Source organism: Ictalurus punctatus, chromosome 25 (assembly GCF_001660625.3).
Source record: "Ictalurus punctatus breed USDA103 chromosome 25, Coco_2.0, whole genome shotgun sequence".
In the NCBI taxonomy this organism is placed as follows: domain Eukaryota; kingdom Metazoa; phylum Chordata; class Actinopteri; order Siluriformes; family Ictaluridae; genus Ictalurus; species Ictalurus punctatus.
The window spans coordinates 4,276,266-4,299,296 of record NC_030440.2 but is presented as its reverse complement, the minus strand read 5'-3'; positions in this window follow the sequence as shown (position 1 = coordinate 4,299,296).

Here is a 23,031-nt window from a genome sequence, read left to right as displayed (position 1 = left end):
CCGAGTCGAGTCCAGAAAGTAATTAAACTGAAAAAAGATTTGAAGTTGCAATTGTAAACTCAACACTGAGCTGTTAAATTAATATTTTAACCTTCACAAACCAATAGCAACATAAATGTAACAAAAACCTTTATTACACCTTGCGATTGCCATGTAATATTTTTATTTCATGTCATCAGCACCTCAATTAGTTTCCTCTCAAAGATAAAAACGGATATAGCGGTATATGTAGAACTTTTATTATATTACAAGTGCATGAACATACAAATGAAGCTGTTTTTTTTATTGTATCACACTATATTGTGTCCTCCAGTTCGAGCTGACATTTCAAAAATTTGATGCCTCTCCCCCACAGTTATATAGTCTGAGAGAAAGTGTACAGAGTAGAGTTACAGTTAGCAGCATGTCATAACAACAAGCTTCATGCTTTATTACTGCTTTTAATCTGTCTATGAATGACAACAAACTCATTTCTGAACACAGCCCTGTTCTACTAACTTTCATTTTAATTCCTAAAATAAAAAAAATAAATATCCCCACACTAAAAAAGTGCTGGGTTATTTTTTCTACTAAAACGCTGCGTTGAGCCTTCTGTGTCATTTAAATGGGTTATTTTCTGTCTTGGGTAGTTTTTGGGTAGTTTTGTGTAATTTGAACTGACATTTTTGGGTCATTTTCACTGATAGTTGATTCAATGCACCCGTCCTCGACGCCTCAGCTCAGCTCAGCTCCTTGGGTCAAGTCAATTCACCACAGACTGTTTGAATTCTCCTCAGGTGGAGGTAGCGGTTTTCACACAGACAGACTGTTAGATTTATTTGGAGAAACAAACTGTGTATCAATATATTTATCCATAAAACCATTTCTGTACACTAGAAGAAGCAAAAATGTGTGATAACTCCAGAACTCTAGCATACTTAGAACTCTACAGTAGCACATGTGCATACACACAGTTCTGTTTTATTGTTTCTATTATTTCTATTGTATAGGTATTTATGGAAATTCTATTCTATTCTATTCTATTCTTTTCTTTCTTTCTTTCTTTCTTTCTTTCTTTCTCTCTTTCTTTCTTTCTTTCTTTCTTTCTTTCTTTGATGTTACTCATCCTACTTGTGCTGCTGTGTCAATCTGAATTTACCCTACAGGGGGATCAATAAAGGTACATCTTATCTTAACTCTCCTATCTTATCAGTCCAGTTTACATGACACTAAATGCACCGCTCTCTTCGTTAGCTTTGGTTTACTTGTTTGTAACGCCCACTGGATCGTAAGTTGGTTACTCAGGTTTTTTTTTGTTTGTTTGTTTGTTTTTTGGATGTTTATGATTTTTAAACGTCTCCTTTGATCAAAATCTGATGTTTTTGTCTTAAATATATGTGTATATAAACACCAATTTAGCAGCTCTAGCAATACATTTCTCAACAACTTCTTGTGTATAAATAAAGGAGATACCATAATGACATATTTGTTTATAATGTGGTGTATTTGACATTTTCAAAGGCTAAAAATAACCCTGAAAATTTTAACCTATTGAAAAACAACCCAATTGCTTCTCTCTTGGGCTGAAAAACAATCCAACTTGATGGGTTAGTTTAGCCCAAAATGTGTTCTGTCCTATATTTACCCAGCCATTGGGCTAAAATTAACCCAGTTTGGGTTGTTTTTAAGCCAGTGTTTTTTTTAGAGTGTATCAGCAGAGTTTATAATATTTACTACATTAAGAAGTACATTTCACATTTTACGTGAAATTCAAGACTGGAATCACCAATTGTTAATGTTTAGGGGCAGGTGATATGACTACAATCTTATTTCACGATAACAATATGTTTTCTCAGGTAGATCTATCAGTAGTATTCAAGTAAGAAATAATATGGAGATGGAATAAAGCACTTAAAAGTAAAATAAAATAGACTTCATTGTATGACACATGCAGTGATTCTTATTAAATTTACTGAAGTTATTCAGTCAAAGGAGTGAGTGAGTAATTTTCTCTTTGTCTTTTGTTGATTGATGAACATTAATGACACAGACAGCAGCAGGTTTATTAGACTGCTGTCACTTTAAGACCTCATGCACAAATTCAATATACTGTATTAACACACCTCCAATTTTTTCCCAAATGTTTACATACACTTAAGACATGACCAACTGTGTTTGCATGAATCCTCAGCCAGACCTGCATTTTGACATGATGTGTGTGTATTTATCTGACCGTCCAAGCACAATAAGCTGCTAAAGAGAACGCAATTCAGTACTGGCACGATGAGGCGGTTTCTAAGCCCCTGGTCAGGCAGCGAGACATTCATTAATTACTTGTTATCTTAATTTAATGTTGTTATTTATTTTTTTATCTTTCTTTTCATGTTACACATGACACGGACTCGACTGTAAATTTCCGAGTCTGTGTCAAGTTCGAGTACAAATTTACCCAAGTGCATGACAAATCCGAGTTCAATCATAATTGGACTTGAGTCCGAGTCCGGGATTGAGTAACCCAGCACTATAAAACTTACAGCTTTACCTTAGACAGGTTACAAAGCACTAACACTGGAGACTTCTTCCAAAAAACTTAATAAATTCCTCCTCACAGAAAACATCATTTCGACACAGTGTTTCATCAGTTTATCTGAAGCGTCTATGTGCAATTTGCTACTATAGAAACAAAATATTAGAACAAGGGCATTAATATAAACATTTTGCTCACTACTGACTACTGACTATTTCTGACTACTTCAGAGCTGCCAGTTTAATTTTAGCACATTGCTTAACATAACTGGAGCGTGAAATACTACAGGAATAAGCACATAAGCTGTTCAGACAAACATTACTGGATATTAATTAAGGAAAAAAATTTAAAATCTTCAGTGCATTCAGTAAAAAAAGTAAGCAAGCTCAGGCTCATGCTGCTTATTACCCCAAGCCATTTTTTTTGTTTCTAATGGGGAGTCCCTTGTGCCTTATGAAGAGTCTTGACCTTCATGCCCTCAAATTGTGCCTTAGGCAGATAGATACAATCACTGATCACTGTATCAGGTGATTACTTATAGGTCCATAATAACCATATACTGTAGGTCGCTTTGTGGGTCTTGTAGGTTTCAGTTATTGACTGTGAGCCATCTGTGACAATGCATTTCATAGTTCTTAAACGCTCTACTCCAAAAGAAAAGGATAATCACCACTGACCAAATATTAATGGGACCATTCTCTTACTTGCTTTCTTGCTTACCCTGGACAACACATGCACACATTAAATGATAGGGACTTGCACAATTTTTAATGCATTTTAAAGCAACACTGATAGAAAAACTTTTCATGGATAATTATACATTAAATGTCTCAGTAGAACACTTTAACTGGGCTTTATTGATGATAAATACAGCAAGCATCAGCATTTTTTATGCAAAAAATACTATTTGGGAAAATGTTCACAGAACATCTATAGACAACTTCTCATTTTACAGAGTGGAGGGGAAGCAGCAGTGTGGTGTGCTGCAAAAAACAACAACATATTAGCAAGTGAAAACTTCTCGAATATAGTCACATTTATTTAGTATTTCATATTATAAGATTGCAATAAATCAAAATTATGAAAACTATTTCTAGACTAATTTGAAGCTTTAAAAATGTCTTACTCCATTGGAAGATCACTTGGCTTCTTTCTAGAAATAAATGTCAAGACATTGGTTTAATAATTTTATATATGACATCTTGTAATCTGATAACAGGAAATAGTCAATTGATTTGACTAAATCCAAGACATTTTGGTAACATGTCAATGATATACTTGGTTATTGCATATCAAGGTCTCTGAAATGGATGTCTGCACTTTGTGTGAGCATGGATAATAATGATGCTGGATCTGACAAAGAGTTTGTTTTCTGGTAATAATCTGCCATTTGACTTGATAAGAATGACCTCAGAGGGGGGTGAAGTGTGTGAGGAGGGTGGCTTCTCTGCTATATATGAATTCCGGCAGACTGACCAAAGCACCCCCCCCCCCCCCCCTCCCTCTCTCTGTCCAGTATAATTTATGGGCAATTTGCTTATGCAGCCTGAGAGCGTTCACTTCCAGTCCTCTCTGGAGTGGCTGTACCTCACAGCTTTAGTGGAAATTGCAGAATCGCTGCATTGCATAATGTGAGTGTCTGACAGATTTTTTCCGAGATGTGTAGATCGGAATTCTCCTCTGCATGAGACGAGAAAAGTTTATGTGTCAGCTTGCAGGACACTGACTGCATTAAGCAGACTCATTACAGCAGTAGAGGTGCAAACACTGCTAACAAGAAAATCCTAACAGGCTGAGAGAAAAACAGCAGCATTTTGCCACAAAAACCCTGAGTGGATGGATTACTAACAGCCTAAATGTTAAAACATAAAGAAATGAACTGAAATTTAAATGTTTCAGAATTTTAGATTTATAAGCAGCCTGCTGAGTACATTCCCATTCTCCTTCAGTGTCTTGGCTTTTCCACTGGGCAAATTTTTTATACCCAAGAAAGCAGAAAAGAAAATTAGTTACCAAGATACCACAATCACATCAAGAGTAGAACCGAATTTTTTTAATGCAAGAAAATGAATTCTCTTTTCAGAAGAGAAGGAAAGATCATGCTATAATCAATCAACCCTGTTTTCAGGGAAAAAAAATTGTATGGATTTGAATAAGTGAAGTGAATTTATTTGAATTTAAATATGAATTAAGTCATAAGATACAAACAATAAGCCCACCCAGCCGTGTAACTGTTATGAATTGGCAAGTGTGAGACCATATCGAATAAAGATCATATTTTCATAAAAAAATGATACGCACCTGTCAGACAAACTATGTAACACGTCAGATATAACAGAATGCTGTGGATCCATGTGCAGAGATGTACTCAAAACACAATGCAAACAAAAATCCATATCACAATCCAGGTTGACATCATAACACAGGCAAAAATCCATACACAAAAATCATTACAACAAGAGGTCAAAATGTCAACACAGTAACAAGGCTTGGATTTGTGGTCTGTTTACACCCGGTCACTTCATGCATTTTCTCTGATCGGATAGCTATCTGATTTGTTAAAACGGTTCCATTTACACTTGACCACATAATGCATTTCAGCTAAACGGATATGAATCTGATCTTCTATTCCCGTGCAAAATGCTAATACACATTTCGCTGAACTGAAATGGCAGCCACGGTTATTTTGCTCTATTTGGGTTTGCGAATGCAGGCGAAAAGAAAAAGAAAATGCTTGCTACAACGCTTACGCAAAAAAAGGCAGCACTTATTACGTTCAGCATTTTCGCTGATGGTACTACTTAACTTTAAAACCCAGAAAGATACCTGGATGAAAGTATATAAAATATAGTGCTGGCTACTATCCAGTTTCCGATTATCTTTGCGTCAGCCTGCAAAGCAATTCAATGTGGAGGCACACTCACCTCCGTCAGGCTATACCGGTCAATAAGTTGTTTTTGCTACTGGTGCGACTAAAGCGAGTGATGTACTACTTATGTGGTTTCAACAACCAGATGCATTCTGACTTGTCCAATTTCATCTGGATTGCGTCTCAGACTACCTCCTGATGTGGTTTGAGCGATCGTCTCGAATGCATTTCAGAAGGCATTTACACCTGGTCTTTTCACAATCGGATAGCAATCCGATCAGAGTAAATGCACGAAGTGACCAGATGTAAACAGGCCCTTACAGATAAACATGCAACACTGTGCAGTGTAAGTGTGAATGCTTAATAAACCAACTAAAGGAGCTGCAGATGTTTGTGTTTGGAGAGGAAAAGTGGCTAGAACTCATGTGGAGGTGACCTCTGGTGGCCTGGAGGTGCACTGATCTGATTTCCTGGGAAATAATTTCATTTTTCTTTACTGTTTGCATTTTCTAATTAAAGATGGGATCCAAGGCATTCCATCAGTTATTTGGTTAACCACTGATAAAGATGCAGTGCATTCTTTTGAGTCATTTCTAGAGATATTAAATCCTTTCAGTGGTAAACACTGCGGTGTTAGATGTAAACACATCTAATACTCAGTGTCAGTGATTGCTGACTCTGCAGATGAAGTAAGGCAAAGTAGACAAGCTGTGCAAATGTGTGACTTCCCATCATGACTTTGGCAATGTGGATGTATTATCTATATAAATAAGATATTCTGTATGGATATATTAGTAGCACAGTATGGAAAGGGGACTCTTTTTACTGGTGGAGCTTCATTTCCTTTGCAGAATTATTTACAACTCTGAAAAACCAGCTAAAGATTCGAGAACATTGTCTCAGAAACCTGCTTGTATTATGTGTGTGTGTATTGTGCATAGTGTTACAGTCTCACAGCTCAAGGGTTCCTGTTTTGATTCTGAGCTCAAGTTACTGTCTGTGTGAAGTCTCGCATATTCTCCCGATGTCTGTGTGGGTATCATTCAGGATCCACCATGTTAATTTTTCCCCTAGGTGTGAAAAAATGCATGGAGGTGTGTGTGCATGGTGCCCTGTAATAGAGTGGCATCCCATCCGGGGTGTATTCCCACCTCATGCCCCAATGTTCCCGCAGTAGGCTCCAGGTTAAAGCATTTACTGAAAATGAATGAATAAATGCATAAATGAATGGATGACACAACACTTTTTTGAGTTCTGAGCATAAGTGAATGCAGCATTGATTGGAGCCTTCTCTATTACACAACTATTTTTCACGCTTGTTTCTGATAATTTGGTGGAACCTTACTCTTAAAGCACTTGTATCACTGTTGACCACTTTGACAGCTGTATAGCAGGATTGAGCTTCTTCAAAGTCCCTTTGAATTAAAGTGGAGATGGAGATGGAGACACTAAGAGAGGGACACACTGGAGATGGACACACTCCTATAGCCAGTTTAGGAGTTCAGAAATGAAGTTTATCAGATGTGAAAAATACCCTGAGGCATCAGATGCATGTGAAATAAAGAATAGAGTATGAAAAGTAAGCATTTACATTCAATCGCTGCAGGCATGATATGATCGTGTTTATGCATTTGTTTGTCTGGCAGGTCTGAGGCTGCACCCCAAGCAAGGCTAACTCAAATCAAAAGATGTGAAAAGTAACGGACATGTGTTGGGTCTAAGACCTTACACTAGACAACATGGATACAAGTACACACCAATTATCATGTGATAACTGGGATTTAGTATGATCTGTAACAATGAAAAATATTCATTACATGTGAAAAAAGGGTGGTGGTGGGGGGGGTGGGGGGTGGATTGGGGGTTGGGGGTTGGACCCATACGTTTGAAGAGAGGCAAGGGTCACTCTAAATCTATACAGAAATATTCTGCTATATCTGTCTGCTGCAGCGCAGTGCATAAAATCATGCAAATACAGATCAAGAGTATCAGTTAATGTTCACATCAAATATCACACAATGGGGAAAATGTGATCTCAGTGACTTTGACTCTGGCATGCTGATCTCTTGTAATTTTCACACACACACAACAGTTACTAGGATTTATACAGGATGGTATAAAAACAGTAAGCATCAGTTCCTCATTGCCTTGTTGATGAGATAGGTCAGAGGAGAATGGCTAGACTGGTTCAAGCTGACAGGAAGGCTATGTTAACTCAATTAATCATTCTTTACAACTGTGATGAGCAGAAAAGCATCTCAGAACACACAACTCATTGAACCTTGAGGAGGATGTGTTACAACAGCTGAAGACCACATCGGGTTTCACTCCTGTCAGCCAAGAACAGAAAGCTGAGGGTACAGTGGGTGCTGGCCCACAGAAACTACAATTGATGATTGGTAAAAAAATGATCTGAAGATTTTTCTGATGAATCTTGGTTTCAGCTACAACATCCAGATGGTTGGGGTCAAAATTCGGCACCAACAGCATGAATCCATGGACCCAACCTGCCTTGTGTAAGAGTTCAAGGTGCTGGTGGTGTAATGGTGTTGGGAATGTTTTCTTGGCACACATTTTGCTCTGTAATACCACTGCCACGGCTGATCTGTGTGCTGTTGCTGACCACGTGCATCCCTTCATGGCTACAATTTACCCATCTACTAATGGCTACTTCCAGTATGATAATGAATCATGTCACAAAACAAAAGTGGTCTCAAACTGGTTCCATGAGCATGGCAATGTGTTCAGTGTACTTTTGGCAATCAACAGATCTGAATCCATATATCCATTTTCTGTACCACTTATTCTACACAGGGTCACAGGGAGCCTGGAGCCTATCCCAGGGGACTCAGGGCATGAGGCGGGGGACATTCCGTATGGGGTGTCAATCCATCGCAGGGCAGATCTGAATCCAATAGAGCACATGTGGTATAATGAGAGTTTCATAATATGGATGTGCAGATCAAAAACTGCAGCAATTATGTGATGCAATCATGTCAATATGGACCAGAATCTCAAAGGGATATTTCACACACACACACGCACACACACACACACACACACACACACATATTCTGCATTTATTTATTTATTTATTAAATAATATACTGCCAACATATTACAATATTCCAGTGCCATATGGGTATGAAACTTTCATATAAGCATATCAGAACATGAACAGGCAGGCGAGCAGGCACACACACACACACACACACACACACACACACACACAGCTGAAAAATCAGTTATGATATAATGATTTTGTTCAGCAAAGTCATTATTCTTGCTCTGCTGCCTTTCTTGTCATCTGTCTGCCCTTCTGCTCAAGAACAAACACATTCAGCTCATTAATGTCACTTATGCCAAATGCATTTAATCACTCAGTCTTGTGTGTGTGTGTGTGGGGTGGATGTATGGATGGATGGTTGATAGTGTTCTTTGTGTCTTTAACTGTGTCTCTATGTATCTGTCTATATATCTGGGTACCTTTCATACCGAAACGGCACTGGAATATCATAATATGTTGCAAATGTATTCAATCTATTCAAGCAAGCAAACAGACAAACAAACAAACACCTTCTGCAACTGATCCTTCTGCAAATAACTGCAGGAAGTAGTGTCACAGGAAGCAGTGTCGCAGGTCCCTCGAGCCAACGCTATTTCTTCTAAATCTCTATACTTTAAAAATATAATTTTTTACTTTTATAACATTTACAAATATCACCTATACTATTTTAGATAAAAACAATCGTAACGTTGCGCTGTTGCTAAGTTTCATCGGATCTTACAAACATCCTTGACTAGCTTGTAGCCCGCTAGTACACCTTACCGCTAGCCTTGTTTACATTTCACATTTATCGCATGTACTGCTGTTTTAAAAGCGAATATGTCCGTTGTTTCTCCACTTTTGAGTGCAAATGAGGGCTCGCTCGAGGTGCACATGGTGCTGGAGACCGTGGAGAAACAGATCTGCAGCCTACTCTACAAGCAGGCCCAACTTCAGGAGTGAAGAACCGCGCTGGAAACAGCTTGTGCTTCCACCTACAAATCCAAGGTAAGCACGCAGCATGGTATTACCACTCACAGTCTCTCTACACCGTGTGTTTCTCTGTGCAGGGACCGTGACCAAAGACCTCTCCAAAGGAGGTCTCCGTCATGCCGGCGCCGACACACCATGGACCTTGGGTGCACCAGCGGCAGAAGGCGGGGGCCATACCCCGGGTGAGGACCTCTCCCGCTACACCACCCCCGGTGTTCCAGATCCCAACCAGGAACCTCTTCGCCCCTGTCCGTCAGACCAGACCAAATGCTGTGATCGTCAGGGACTTTATTGTGTGGAACGTCTGCGTCGCTTCATCTAAGGGTAAGGTGTGCACACATTGTTTTTCTTGTGCACAATATCAGTGGTGAACAATATCAGGCTGTAGCAGACAGAGGTTCTGAAGAGGTATTTCACCATCCTGATCGAGATGGTACGAGGCAGATCGCCCACCACGAAGATCATCGTCTCTGGACCTCTTCCCACATACAGATGTGGAGCTGAAAGGCTCAGTAGACTTCTCACTTTGAATGACTGATTAATTTCTTGGTGTAATGAACAGAGTCTGCTGTTTGTTAATAACTGGAATCTGTTCTGGGAGCGTCCTAGGTTGTTACGTGCTGATGGCCTGCACCCCAGCAGCCTCGGAGCGGAACTGCTGTCAGACAACATCTCCAAGACGTTACACACCAAGTGACTACCTACTGTGAGTACATCTTTCTACAATAACAACATTCATCATAATCAATGTTCAATCAATAATTCAGCACATGTAATACATTCTATAGAGACTGTGTCTGTTCCCCAAGCTATAAAAATACATATAAAATTTTGGAAAGTTTGTTTCAGTAACCTAATTAACATAAAGTGAGATCATACCAAATACACATCCAGCACCTTTGATCTGACGCTAGGACTATTAAACATTAGATCTCTTGCGTCTAAGGCTCTTATTGTTAACGAAATCATTACTGATCAGGAATTTAATATAAGGTCTTTAACTGAAACTTGGATTAAACCAAACGAGTACACAGCATTAAATGAAGCCAGTTTTCCTGGATACAGTTATATACATCAGCCTCATCTGACTGGTAGAGGAGGAGGTGTTGCACTCATCCATAGTCAAAATCTAGGTGTCACACAAAAACCTAGTCATAAATTCAACTCTTTTGAAGTTCTTTATACCAGTATAACTTAGGTAGCCATAAAAAAATGTCAATTGCTATAATTATTATTTACAGACCCCCAAGGACATATACTGAATTCCTTAGCGAATTAACAGACTTTATCTTTAACCTGGTAGTTTCTCTAGACATAGCATTAATCGTTGGTGATTTTAATATTCATTTTGAGAAACCGGAAGACCCTCTGAGAACAGCAGTTGTGTCCATATTAGATTCAGTAGGGGTTAATCAGAGTGTAATAGGACCCACTCATAATGGTGGTCACACTCTTGACCTGATACTAACATACAGATTAAATATAGAAAATATTGTAATTTTTCCACAGTCTGAAGTTGTCTCAGACCATTATCTTATCTCGTTCATAATACGTATTGATCATAATATTTGCACCTCGCATCGCTACCGCGTAAAATGTACTTTCACGTCAACTACTGCACCGAGCTTCATCAAAAACCTCCTAGAGACATCAATTAGATTTGGATCACTGTCTGATCCCATAGAACTTGATCAGGCGACTGAATGGTTAGAGTCAACACTCCGCTACATGCTAGATAGAGTGACTCCACTCAAAAGAAAATTAATTAGAGAGAAAAAACTAGCACCCTGGTATAATGATCATACGCGTACCTTAAAACAGACAACTCGACAATTAGAACGTAAATGGCGTCAAACCAAATTGGTAGTATTTCAAACAGCATAGAAGGAGAGCCCAATTTGAGATTTCTATTCAACACGGTAGCAAAATTAACTAGAAATAAAACCACTACAAAAACAGGCACACAATTACAATTATTACATAGCAGCGACAATTTCATTAAATTTTTCATTGGTAAAGTTGAAAATATTATATGTGAAATTCAGATTATTAAATTAAAACCAGGCAATATTATAACTAGATGATAATATAGCAATATCAGATCAACGTTTAGAATATTTTACTCCCCTTAGAGAGACCGAACTAGCTTCATTAATCTCTTCAGCGAATTCATCAACTTGCATACTAGATCCTGTACCTACATGTTTCTTTAAACAGATTTATCCTGGAGTAATTGAACCGCTTTTAAATAAAATCAGTTCTTCCCTTAGCACTGGCCATGTACCTAAATCATTTAAATTAGCAGTTATTAAAACCCTGATTAAAAAACCTGACCTTGACCACTCTCAACTGTCCAGCTATAGACCAATATCAAATCTCCCCTTCATCTCTAAGATCTTAGAAAAGGTTGTAGCACAGCAGCTATGCTCGTACATACATAGGAATAACATTTATGAAATGTATCAGTCGGGATTTAGACCCCATCATAGCACAGAGAAAGCGTTAGTTTAAATAGTAAACAACCTACTACTGGCCTCTAATCAGGGTTGTGTCTCGTTGCTGTTTTACTTGACCTTAGTGCAGCTTAGGGTTTTCTATGATCTGCCACGCCTACTTAGATCAAAAGATGCAGGCTATTTGTCTGTACCTCAAATAGCGAAGGCTACAGCACGGGGAAGAGCTTTCTCTTATAAAGCTCCACAGTAATGGAACAGCCTTCCAGTTAGTGTTCGGGACTCAGACACAGTCTCAGTGTTTAAGTCTAGGCTTAAAATGTTTTTGTTTATATAACAATAACTCTATAACTTTCTGTTATGCAAAGCACAGTCCTAACAATCTCTTTGCTCCCTTTCTCCTTCTGTCGAGCCACACATGATTTTATGGACATACTAGAAATCCTGATCCTTTCTGCTCTCCGGACCTGCCTGATCCATTCTGATGCCCTACCTCTGCAGTTTTGCACTCGGGTCTCCTTTGAACAGTGGACTAGTTCAACATACAGACTTCATATAAAACCATAATGAACTTTCCTTTACTTTCACACTATCCGTTGTTACCCAGATGACGACGGGTTCCCTTCTGAGTCTGGTTCCTCTCAAGGTTTCTTCCTCTTAACATCTTAGAGAGTTTTTTCCTCACCACCGTTACCACCGCTCAATTGGGATAAATTCACACATTTAAAATCTGTATCCCGTGTTTATATATTTCTGTAAAGCTGCTTTGAGACAATGTCCGTTGTAAAAAGCACTATACAAATAAAATTGTATTGAAGTGAAATGATCCAGAATGCAGCTTCATAACTTGTTTTCAACCTTCCCAAGTTCTCCCACACCACCCCATTGCTATGCTCCCTCCACTGGCTTTCTGCATCAGAATAAACACTGCTGCTTGCCTACAAAGCCAAAAACAGACCACCTTCCTTAAAGCACTTATCACACCGCGCTCTCCACCACGCTCCCTCCGAACTCTGACTGGTGCTCCCATTTCTACGAGGAAGACATGCATCAAGACTCTTCTCTGATCTGGCACCTAGGTGGTGGAATGTACTTCCCCTAGATGTTCAAACACCTGAGTCTCTGGCAGTCTTCAAACAATGTCTAAAGACCTCCCTGAAGTACTTAAATTAGCACTTTAATTAGCACTTTAATAAAAAAAAAAATGGTGTGTGCCTTTCTTACTACATTACCTCCCCAACAGAGGTTTTAGACTAGGTTTTAGACTTTAGGTTTTAGTATTCTTAGTCCGTGACCTAGTGAACCAGTATTAGGATGTAGTTATTGATAGACACATCAAAGAACTTCTCTAAGTAACTATGGATTAGGGCGTCAAATGCAATAAATATAAATTTTTATATACAGTATGTGTGGCAGACTGGGAAAACCAAAACACTTCACATGACGAATTAATTTTTCCTGAAAAGAAATCTGTTCTCATTTTGCATGTATCCCAACCACAAGCAAAGTTTGTCTTACCCTAAAAAATGTACAGGGAGAACATTGCTGTGACAGTCACTTGCTACTTGCTCATCATGCATGACTTCATCTCTCCTTCACAGCCAGCGCTTGATCACACCTACGACTGCATTTAAGACTTAATACCTTCTTCACTGAAAGACATCACCATACTGATTCTATAAAAACAACTCAAATTGATTGATTTAAGATGTCAGTCTTCATACTCGCTTTTATTCATAGCTTACAGACCCACATGCCCCACCCATCCCGAGGTCATTCTATATTTAATAATGATGACCTGATGTTTACATAAGAATGACAAAAATATTTATAATGCCATTATATTTACATCATAAACTATTTTAAGAGTTCAATATACACTGTAAACCTGGATAAGTTCATTTAACTAAAAAAATTTGAGGAAACTAATTACCTCAAAATTTTTAAGTTGATAAATCAATTTCTTTAAGCCAAATCCACTTAAATATAACAAAAAATTAACTGAAACTTGTTATATTTAAGTGTATTTGGCTTAATGAAATGGATTTATCAACTTAAAAATTTTGAGTTAATTAGTTTCATCAAATTGTTTGAGTTAAATGAACTTATCCGGTTTTACAGTGTACTACTTCACACTATTTGCTGTAAAGTATTACACAGTCTCATGGTTTTACAGTTTCATGCGAACAATTTCCATGTGCTTATGTTGTTTTGGTTTCTGTTTTGGTCCTGTCTCTGCCCTTGTCGTGCCATTGGTTTGTTCCCCTCATTATGTGTGCCTTTTTCTTGTTATCCCTTGAATAGTTTGGGCATTTAAACCCTGTGTATACTTCTGCTTTGTGTATCTTGGTTTTGACCCTTGGTTGTTTACTTTAATGATTACGAACGGGCCTTGTGTACCTCTGCTGTGCTTTAACAACGGCAGTGGACTCTGAATAAGGAACAAATAACTACAAAAACAGTTTTTCTAAACATCTGTATGACAGTGTGTGGGAGGGTGACTAAGGGTGTGGACATGTTTGTTGACATACACCGATCAGCCATAGTGTTAAAATGACTGACAGGTGAAGTGAATAACATTGACCATTGCATTATAATTGCACCTTGTAAAGGGTTGGGATATATAAGGCAGCAAGTGAACAGTCAGATCTTGAAGTTGATGTGTTGGAAGCAGGACAAATTGGCAAGTGTAAGGATTTGAGTGATTTAGACAAGGGCCAATTTGTGATGGCTAGACAACTGGGCCAGAGCATCTCCAAAAAGGCAGGTCTTGTGGGGTGTTCCCAGTATGCAGAGGTTAGCACCTACCAAATGTGGTCCAAGGAAGGACAACCAGTGAACTGGTGACACAGTCCCACAGAAGAGCTGCTGTAGCACATATTGCTGAAACAGTTAATGCTAGTTATGATAGAAAGGTGTCAGAACACACAATGCATCGCAGCTTGCTGAGTATGGGGCTGTGTAGCTGCAGACCGGTCAGAGTGCCAGAGAGTCTGATGGGTCACATTTTCTTTTACATCATGTGGATGGCCGGGTGCATGTGCATCGCTTTCCTGGGGTAGTGTGATGCTCTGGGTAATGTTCTGCTGGGGAATCCTGGGTTCTGGCATTCATCTGGATGCTACTTTGACATGTAGCTAAATATTGTTGCAGACCAAGTACACTCCTTCATGGCAACAGTATTCCCTAATGCCATTGGACTCTTTCAGCAGGTTAATGTGCCTGCTACACAGTAAAAATTGTTCAGGAATGGTTTAAGGAACATGACAAAGAGTTCAAGATGTTGACATGGTCTCCAAATTCCCCAGATCTCAATCCGATCGAGCGTCTGTGGGATGTTCTGGACAAACAAGTCTGATCCATAGAGGCCCCACCTCACAACTTAGAGGACTTACAAGATCTGCTGCTAACATCTTGGTGCCAGATACCACAGCACACCTTCTGAGGCCTTGTGGAGTCCATGCTTTGACAGGTCAGAGTTGTTTTGGTGGCACAAGGAGGACCCACACAATATTAGGCAGGTGGTTTTAATGTTATGGCTGATCAGCGTATATCCAAAAATGTGTGTGTCTTTGTGTGCGCGCCATAGTACACAAGTACAGCCAATGTTTAGTGGATGTGTATTTGTGTATCTACGTGTCTACTCAGTCTCGGTTGTGTCTCATTTGTTGGTTATGATCAAATATGATATTATGTCTCGCACATCTCTACTTGCATGTGGATCATGGGTGTGTGTGAGGACGTGGCTCCTTGCCAAGCTATCACAAAGAGACTGTTCTTCGCTGTCTGTGTTTGTATGTGTGTGTCTATCAGAGAGTTTGTGTGTTTAGTTGGCTTTTCACTCAGCTCAGTCTGGATTCGGTGATAAGGTCAGATTTTGAGTTTCAGCTGACCACCTTTGCTTTTATTTAAAGCAGTAAACGTTAAAGCTGATAACGTATCAGAATGTGTTCACACTTCAGAGGACATGACACAATAACAAGGGAAAACAAACAGCATCCACACGACTGGTTTCCTGTGAAGCAGAACTTACATAATTACACACAAATAGCACCTTGTCCAGTTATGCCCAGTGAGCAGGTAACAAAAAGTGGACTAGAGACAGTGTAAGTGAAGACAGGACATACATGAGAATGTATCTCGTGCATTCAGTTCTTTCAGTGCTCACCTGCAGGTTTCTTTCTGTCTCTGGATTTGAACTGACAACCTTTTGTCTTTTTTCCTGTAAACATCCTGAATCATGAAAGCAGCAAAGCAACAGTAGTAAAATTATTCTATAATATTTATGCAAATTTTAAATCTACTGCTAAATAAACAGTCTTTAGAGGCAAAAAAAGAGAAACATATTGAGTTCTGTTCAATTAAATTTTATTTGTGACTAGTGTCAAAAGCGACAGGTTATCCTTCCTCCAAAAGCTGCTGATCGTCTCATTTAATGTCTTCTGCCACAGTGAGTTCTTTCATCTTCACATTAAGTAAAGAATGGCTTTTCTGAAGAAACTGTACAGAACTATGCCACCTGTCAGCTTCAGGTTGTTGGCATCACCAGCTTTATTAGCCATCATTCACCACACCGTTTGCTAGTTAACATATTTAAACTGGTCAGTGTTGTTGCTCTGTAGCAGCAGTTGATTCTCATTTACCCCACCACGCACACTGTTGTGGGTATCCATGCTCACCATGCCATGTGTCTTTTGGATTACGCTAGTTCACAAAACCAAGACTGGAGTCTGTTTTCTCTCCATTCAAACCTCATTCTCCCTGCTGCTGGGTCAGGTTTTCCCTCGGCATTATTTGCCTAGAGTATTCCAAATTCAGCTCCATCTGCTAGTGTGCTTGAGTGGTTTTCCCATGCTGTACCATGCACTGCGCATTGCTGAGCCTGGTACTTTATTTGGATTCCACTCACATGCAACACTGGGGCTGGAGTTGAGTTTTCTATGATGCACCACTTAGCACTATCTGCTCATAGTATACCATATCTTCTGTAATCTGACCCACTAGTCCGCATGTATGGTATGGTATCGTACCTGGTAACAGGTATAGTACTATTAGTATGCTTAAATGGTTCTCCCACGACAGATCATGTACTGTTCTCAGTTTAGTCTTAGGTGGATTTCTCCTAACACCCAGATCTAGAGCTAGAGTTGGTTTTCCCTCCACATCGTATTTTAACAACGCAGAGTGGTTTTAATAATCAGTGCTGCAAGAGTCATGCTCATGTAGCCAATGTCTGAAATGTCTGGAAGCTGAAGAAAGGCCCCAAGCTATTTGCTCACTGCTTTGGCACGGACCATTTTAAGGATGCAGTGTTTACTATTTTAGATGCCAATAGCATGGCAATGCCAATGCAGACACTGAGTCAAATCAGCGTCCAGTCTGTGGAGTCACCTGCTCATGTTGAGCGATAACTGATTACATAAAAAGAAGACCAGAAAGCAATCTGAGTCACTTTCTAGGTGAATTCCTCAGCCGAAATCCATACTTCAGGAGCCCTTCTTACAGTCCTATGACTGTATTTAACGAGAAGGTGAACTAAGTGAGAAGGCTCCATGGAAAGATGGCAGTATGATAGCTGTATTTACTGCAAATACATCACATCCTGACTTTGTTGGATGGCCACGTTATAGAACCACGGTTATACACAAAACAATTTTGTTTTCCCATGGGGATCCATGATGTGTTGTGCCAGTCTTGTATGAAATTTACACAAAAGTAGAAAAAGCAAATGTAGAAAAAATTAGATAAAAACAAACACCAGCAATATGTAAGAGCTGGGTCTCTTTATTTGTGCACATTCGAGAAATCTGGACCCAAATCCACAGGGCCAAAATACGGGCAGCCAGGCTCAGGAGAGGTAAATCCTTAATCTAAATCCAAAAAACACAGGAAGTCAGGTCTTGCAAAAGTAAATCTGTAATCCAAATCCAGAAAAATGGGGAGTCGGGTTCAGGAGAGCGAGACCCATAATCTGAATCCAATCCAAATGCAACAATCAAAAGCAAAAGGTACTGGGCACAAGGAAACTGCAGGAACTGACAAAACTAGGGCTTTTTATTATGCATTCAAATACAAGTAAACATGACACAATGGCTCTTGAGGTTATAGCTCATCAACTTGAGAGAGGACAGAAAAGGTCGCTTTGATACTTCAGGATGCATCATTTATACTATTATTAACTCCAAGTGCATCCATTAGCATGAATCCTTCTTCAGGTCAGTTATTTATTTAACAGCTGAGGTACGAAGTTTCTGGTGAATGAAATAAAGGCTCAGAACAGCAAAACAAATATCGGTGTTATTTGTCCGTGTACATTGTGCTGCTAATTGTGCAAGGTATTAATTTAGATTTAAAGCTACACTATGTAACGTTTTTGTTCAAAATAAACAAAATTTAAATAATGAGTAAGTACATCATAAATTCCAAACCATATTTTTGTCTGACTCTGATTCACTAAGGTAAGCCCGTCTTTTGCTCGTGTGTGTCTCGTCATATCCATAAACAGAGAAGAGTAGCTCCGGCTACTTTGTCGCATGAAATGTGTGGGAGTGGCTTTTTTCTTACTCAACAGGTAAGATATTTTATTAAAACAATAGATAGCCATGTAGCTCTCTAACAGAGTTCACTGTAAAGCATTATCTATTGCAAAGGGTGAGCTCTGTATACGTTGTTATTGCGCAGTGCTGGATTTTATTTTCAAGGACTGTGCAAATTATAAACCTAATGGGTAGCTAGATTAACGATTTCAGCTGTCTGAAATGCCAATCAGCCTACAGCACACGTACAGGCGTTCCAAATAAAGTGAACAGTTAGTTTATACATATGAATATAGGCTATATTATATTGGCAGACCTACAGAGACTTACAAGGCAAAAGAAATAGTCTTGATATGGCTGATTTTCCTGCCTCAAATCCTACATTATTTCATCCAAATAGCACCTTTTTCCATCATGCTCAGTGAACAGTTAGCAGAAAGTGTATGAGGGAAATCATAAGAGATGACAGTGCTGTGCATGAAATTGCTGTGTGTCTAGTGTTTAGGCATCCTGCAGAAATTAAGCTGTATTTTAAATGTAGAATGTAGCCAATGCTGGGGAAATGATGATGTTTTGAAACTTTTCAGACTTGTATGTTGAATATCAGTTTGGTAGAACAGGTGATGAGATTTAAGCATGCAGTGACAATAGCAGATGAAAACATACCTTTACATTAAACTTTAATATACGACCGCAGATAAATAATGCTCGTTTCATTTCTGTTCGGAAAAGTCACACAAATGTCACGTTTCACACTCGGACATGTGTTTATTCATTTCATGTGTAGGGCATGTGTTTATATATAAATATATCATGTGATCATAGATTATTCACTTTAATTTATTTTTTTAAATTATTTTTTAATTTGCAAATGCATGTCATAACGTGTTAAAATGCACTTTCTTGTGTTTTTTGTTTTTCTCCACATGGTCACATATTACTCATATAATCAAATGTGCAAAAAATATTCAGGTGAGATCTGGGACTGAAAGAATTATGGAACTGAGGACTGTAAGATCGTAAAATAGCACCTCTTTTTTTGTAGTTACAGTGTAATTACACTGTTACTACTGTATACTGTAATAATGGCTCTATAAAATAAAGTGAATAAAATGCTACAGAATTTTAGCATCAGTTTCTTCAAAATGCAACTTTACCCGCAAATGATTTCTCTTTTCTCCCAAATGTAGTGAGTAAATTCATGTCAAACATTTTCTTCTTCACTTTTGTACTGGAACACCAAGGCTAATGTAGCTAACAAATAAAGGAAGCGTATATATGTAGGTAACAATTTTGCATTGTTTATGCTGTATGTCTTAATCATCAGACACTCAGACTGCTGAGCAATTTCTTCAGTATCTCAAACAGATTTATAGTACAGCTGATACACACATTACAACTACCAGTGTGATGTCAGACTAATTTTATTGCTTGTCATTTTGCTTTTCTGATTTTGCTTATCTGCTAAAAGAGATGAGTTTATTACACTGTGTTTTATATATATAAAATTATATATATATATATATATATATATATATATATATATATATATATATATATATATATATATATATATATATATACACACACACACACACACACATATTATATATATATATATATATATATATATATATATATATATATATATATATATATATATATATATATAAATAATTGTTTGAATGCAACTATTGCCATTGTTTGGCTGCCACAATGATGAAGGTACACTATACTCTGCACTATACAGCCTTATGCAGGTTAGATTAGATCATCAGTTTCAGCGACGTGTAATATCAGTGATTCTTATTCATGCCAATCCACAAAATAAACATCTGAAAAAGAATATCGAATTCTTATTTAAATAAGAAGGTTTGCAAAAACCTTATTATTCAGTCTGATGCAAGGGAACCAGCATGCAAAACTGTTAGAGCTACCAGCTCTGTTTAGGTTAGGTTAGTTTACAGTGCAATGTCTGAACGGTTTCACTCACTCTCAGTACAATAGTACTGTGCACAATGAGTGAATGGTGCCCATGATCTTGGTCTTAGTGGACTAATTCCTGGTATTAATAAAGAAATGAACATAACTAATATAATATCCATTATTGTGATTTCTCTGTTCCAACATTATTATTTCACCAATAAGGTTTTAATAATGCGCACGCGGAAGCTTTTAAGGGTTGACACGGTGATACATAACATAATGAAAAGCTTCTCATGAGCATTAAAGGTAGACTTATTCACAACACATATGACAAAATAAAATGCAGACAGAAACAAGGAGACAAATAAAAAATGTTCTTTAACAATATATGCATGCTTATACAACAGTTATTCACAGCCATGCTGATATTCAGTATAACTGCACTCTTGCTTGTGTGATACTGGCCTGTTTTTTTTTTAAGACTTTGTAAATCTTAGCTAATGGCTGTCATTATCCCCTATTACATCATTATATACACTCATGTGCACTTTATTACTCACTTACACATTATCTACACATGTAGATAATGAGTGAAGAAATTATCTATGAAGAAAAAGTCTGATCTCTGTTACTTTAACTGTGGCATGGTTGTTGGTACCAGACAGCCTGGTGTGAGTATTTCAGAAACCGCTGATCACCTGGGATTTTCTCACACACCTGTTTCTAGAGTTTACACAGAATGGCGCAAAACAAAACAAAACAAAATACATCCTGTGAGAGGAGGATCTGCAGGCTGAAACAGCTTGTTGATGAGAGAAATAAGAGGAGAATGACTAGCCTGGTTTGAACCAACAGGAAATCTATAGTAACTTAAAGGAGACCCATTTTAATCCTTTTTATAAGATGTAATATAAATCTCAATTGTCCCCAGAATGTGTCTGTGATGTTTCAAAAATACCCCACAGATTATTTATTATACCATGCTGAAAATGCCCCTTTTTGGGTGGAAGCAAAAACACGTTGTTTTGGTATGTGTCTCTTTAAATGCAAATGTGCTGTTTCTCCCCGCCCCCTTTGCGTAAGAGAACAGCTCATGCTTTGGATACTACATTAGCCAATCTGCTAACAAGCTCATTCACAAAGCAGCCTGGTGTAAAATGATTGGCATACAGTGAGGGAAAGAAGTATTTGATCCCCTGCTGATTTTGTACGTTTGCCCACTGACAAAGAAATCATCAGTCTATAATTTTAATGGTAGATTTATTTGAACAGTGAGAGACAGAATAACAACAAGAAAATCCAGAAAAACGCATGTCAAAAATATTATAAATTGATTTGCATTTTAATGAGGGAAATAAGTATTTGACCCCTCTGAAAAACATGAATTAGAAAACTCATGAAAACTCTCAATCAGAAAGATTTCTGGCTCCCAGGTATCTTTTATACAGGTAACAAGCTGAGATTAGGAGCACACTCTTAAAGGGAGTGCTCCTAATGTCAGCTTGTTACCTGTACAAAAGACACCTGTCCACAGAAGCAATCAATCAATCAGATTCCAAACTCTCCACCATGGCCAAGACCAAAGAGCTCTACAAGGATGTCAGGGACAAGATTGTAGACCTACACAAATCTGGACTGGGCTACAAGACCATTGCCAAGCAGCTTGGTGAGAAGGTGACAACAGTTGGTGCGATTATTCGCAAATGGAAGAAACACAAAAGAACTGTCGATCTCCCTCGGCCTGGGGCTCCATGCAAGATCTCACCTCATGGAGTTGCAACGATCATGAGAACAGTGAGGAATCAGCCCAGAACTACACGGGAGGATCTTGTCAATGATCTCAAGGTAGCTGGGACCATAGTCACCAAGAAAACAATTGGTAACACACTACGCCGTGAAGGACTGAAATCCTGCGGCGCCCGCAAGGTCCCTCTGCTCAAGAAAGCACATATACGTGCCCATCTGAAGTTTGCCAATGGACATCTGAATGATTCAGAGGACAACTGGGTGAAAGTGTTGTGGTCAGATGAGACGAAAATGGAGCTCTTTGGCATCAACTCAACTCGCCGTGTTTGGAGGAGGAGGAATGGTGCCTATGACCCCACGAACACCATCCGCATCGTCAAACATGGAGGTGGAAACATTATGCTTTGGGGGTGTTTTTCTGCTAAGGGGACAGGACAACTTCACTGCATCAAAGGGACGATGGACGGGGCCATGTACCGTCAAATCTTGGGTGAGAACCTCCTTCCCTCAGCCAGGCATTGAAAATGGGTCGTGGATGGGTATTCCAGCATGAAAATGACCCAAAACACACGGCCAAGGCAACAAAGGAGTGGCTCAAGAAGAAGTACATTAAAGTCCTGGAGACTGGCTAGGCCACTCCAGACCTTTAATCCCATAGAAAATCTGTGGAGGGAGATGAAGGTTCGAGTTGCCAAACATCAGCCTCGAAACCTTAATGACTTGGAGAAGATCTGCAAAGAGGAGTGGGACAAACTCCCTCCTGAGATGTGTGCAAACCTGTTGGCCAACTACAAGAAACGTCTGACCTCTGTGATTGCCAACAAGGGTTTTGCCACCAAGTACTAAGTCATGTTTTGCAGAGGGGTCAAATACTTATTTCCCCTCATTAAAATGCAAATCAATTTATAACATTTTTGACATGCGTTTTTCTGGATTTTTTTGTTGTTATTCTGTCT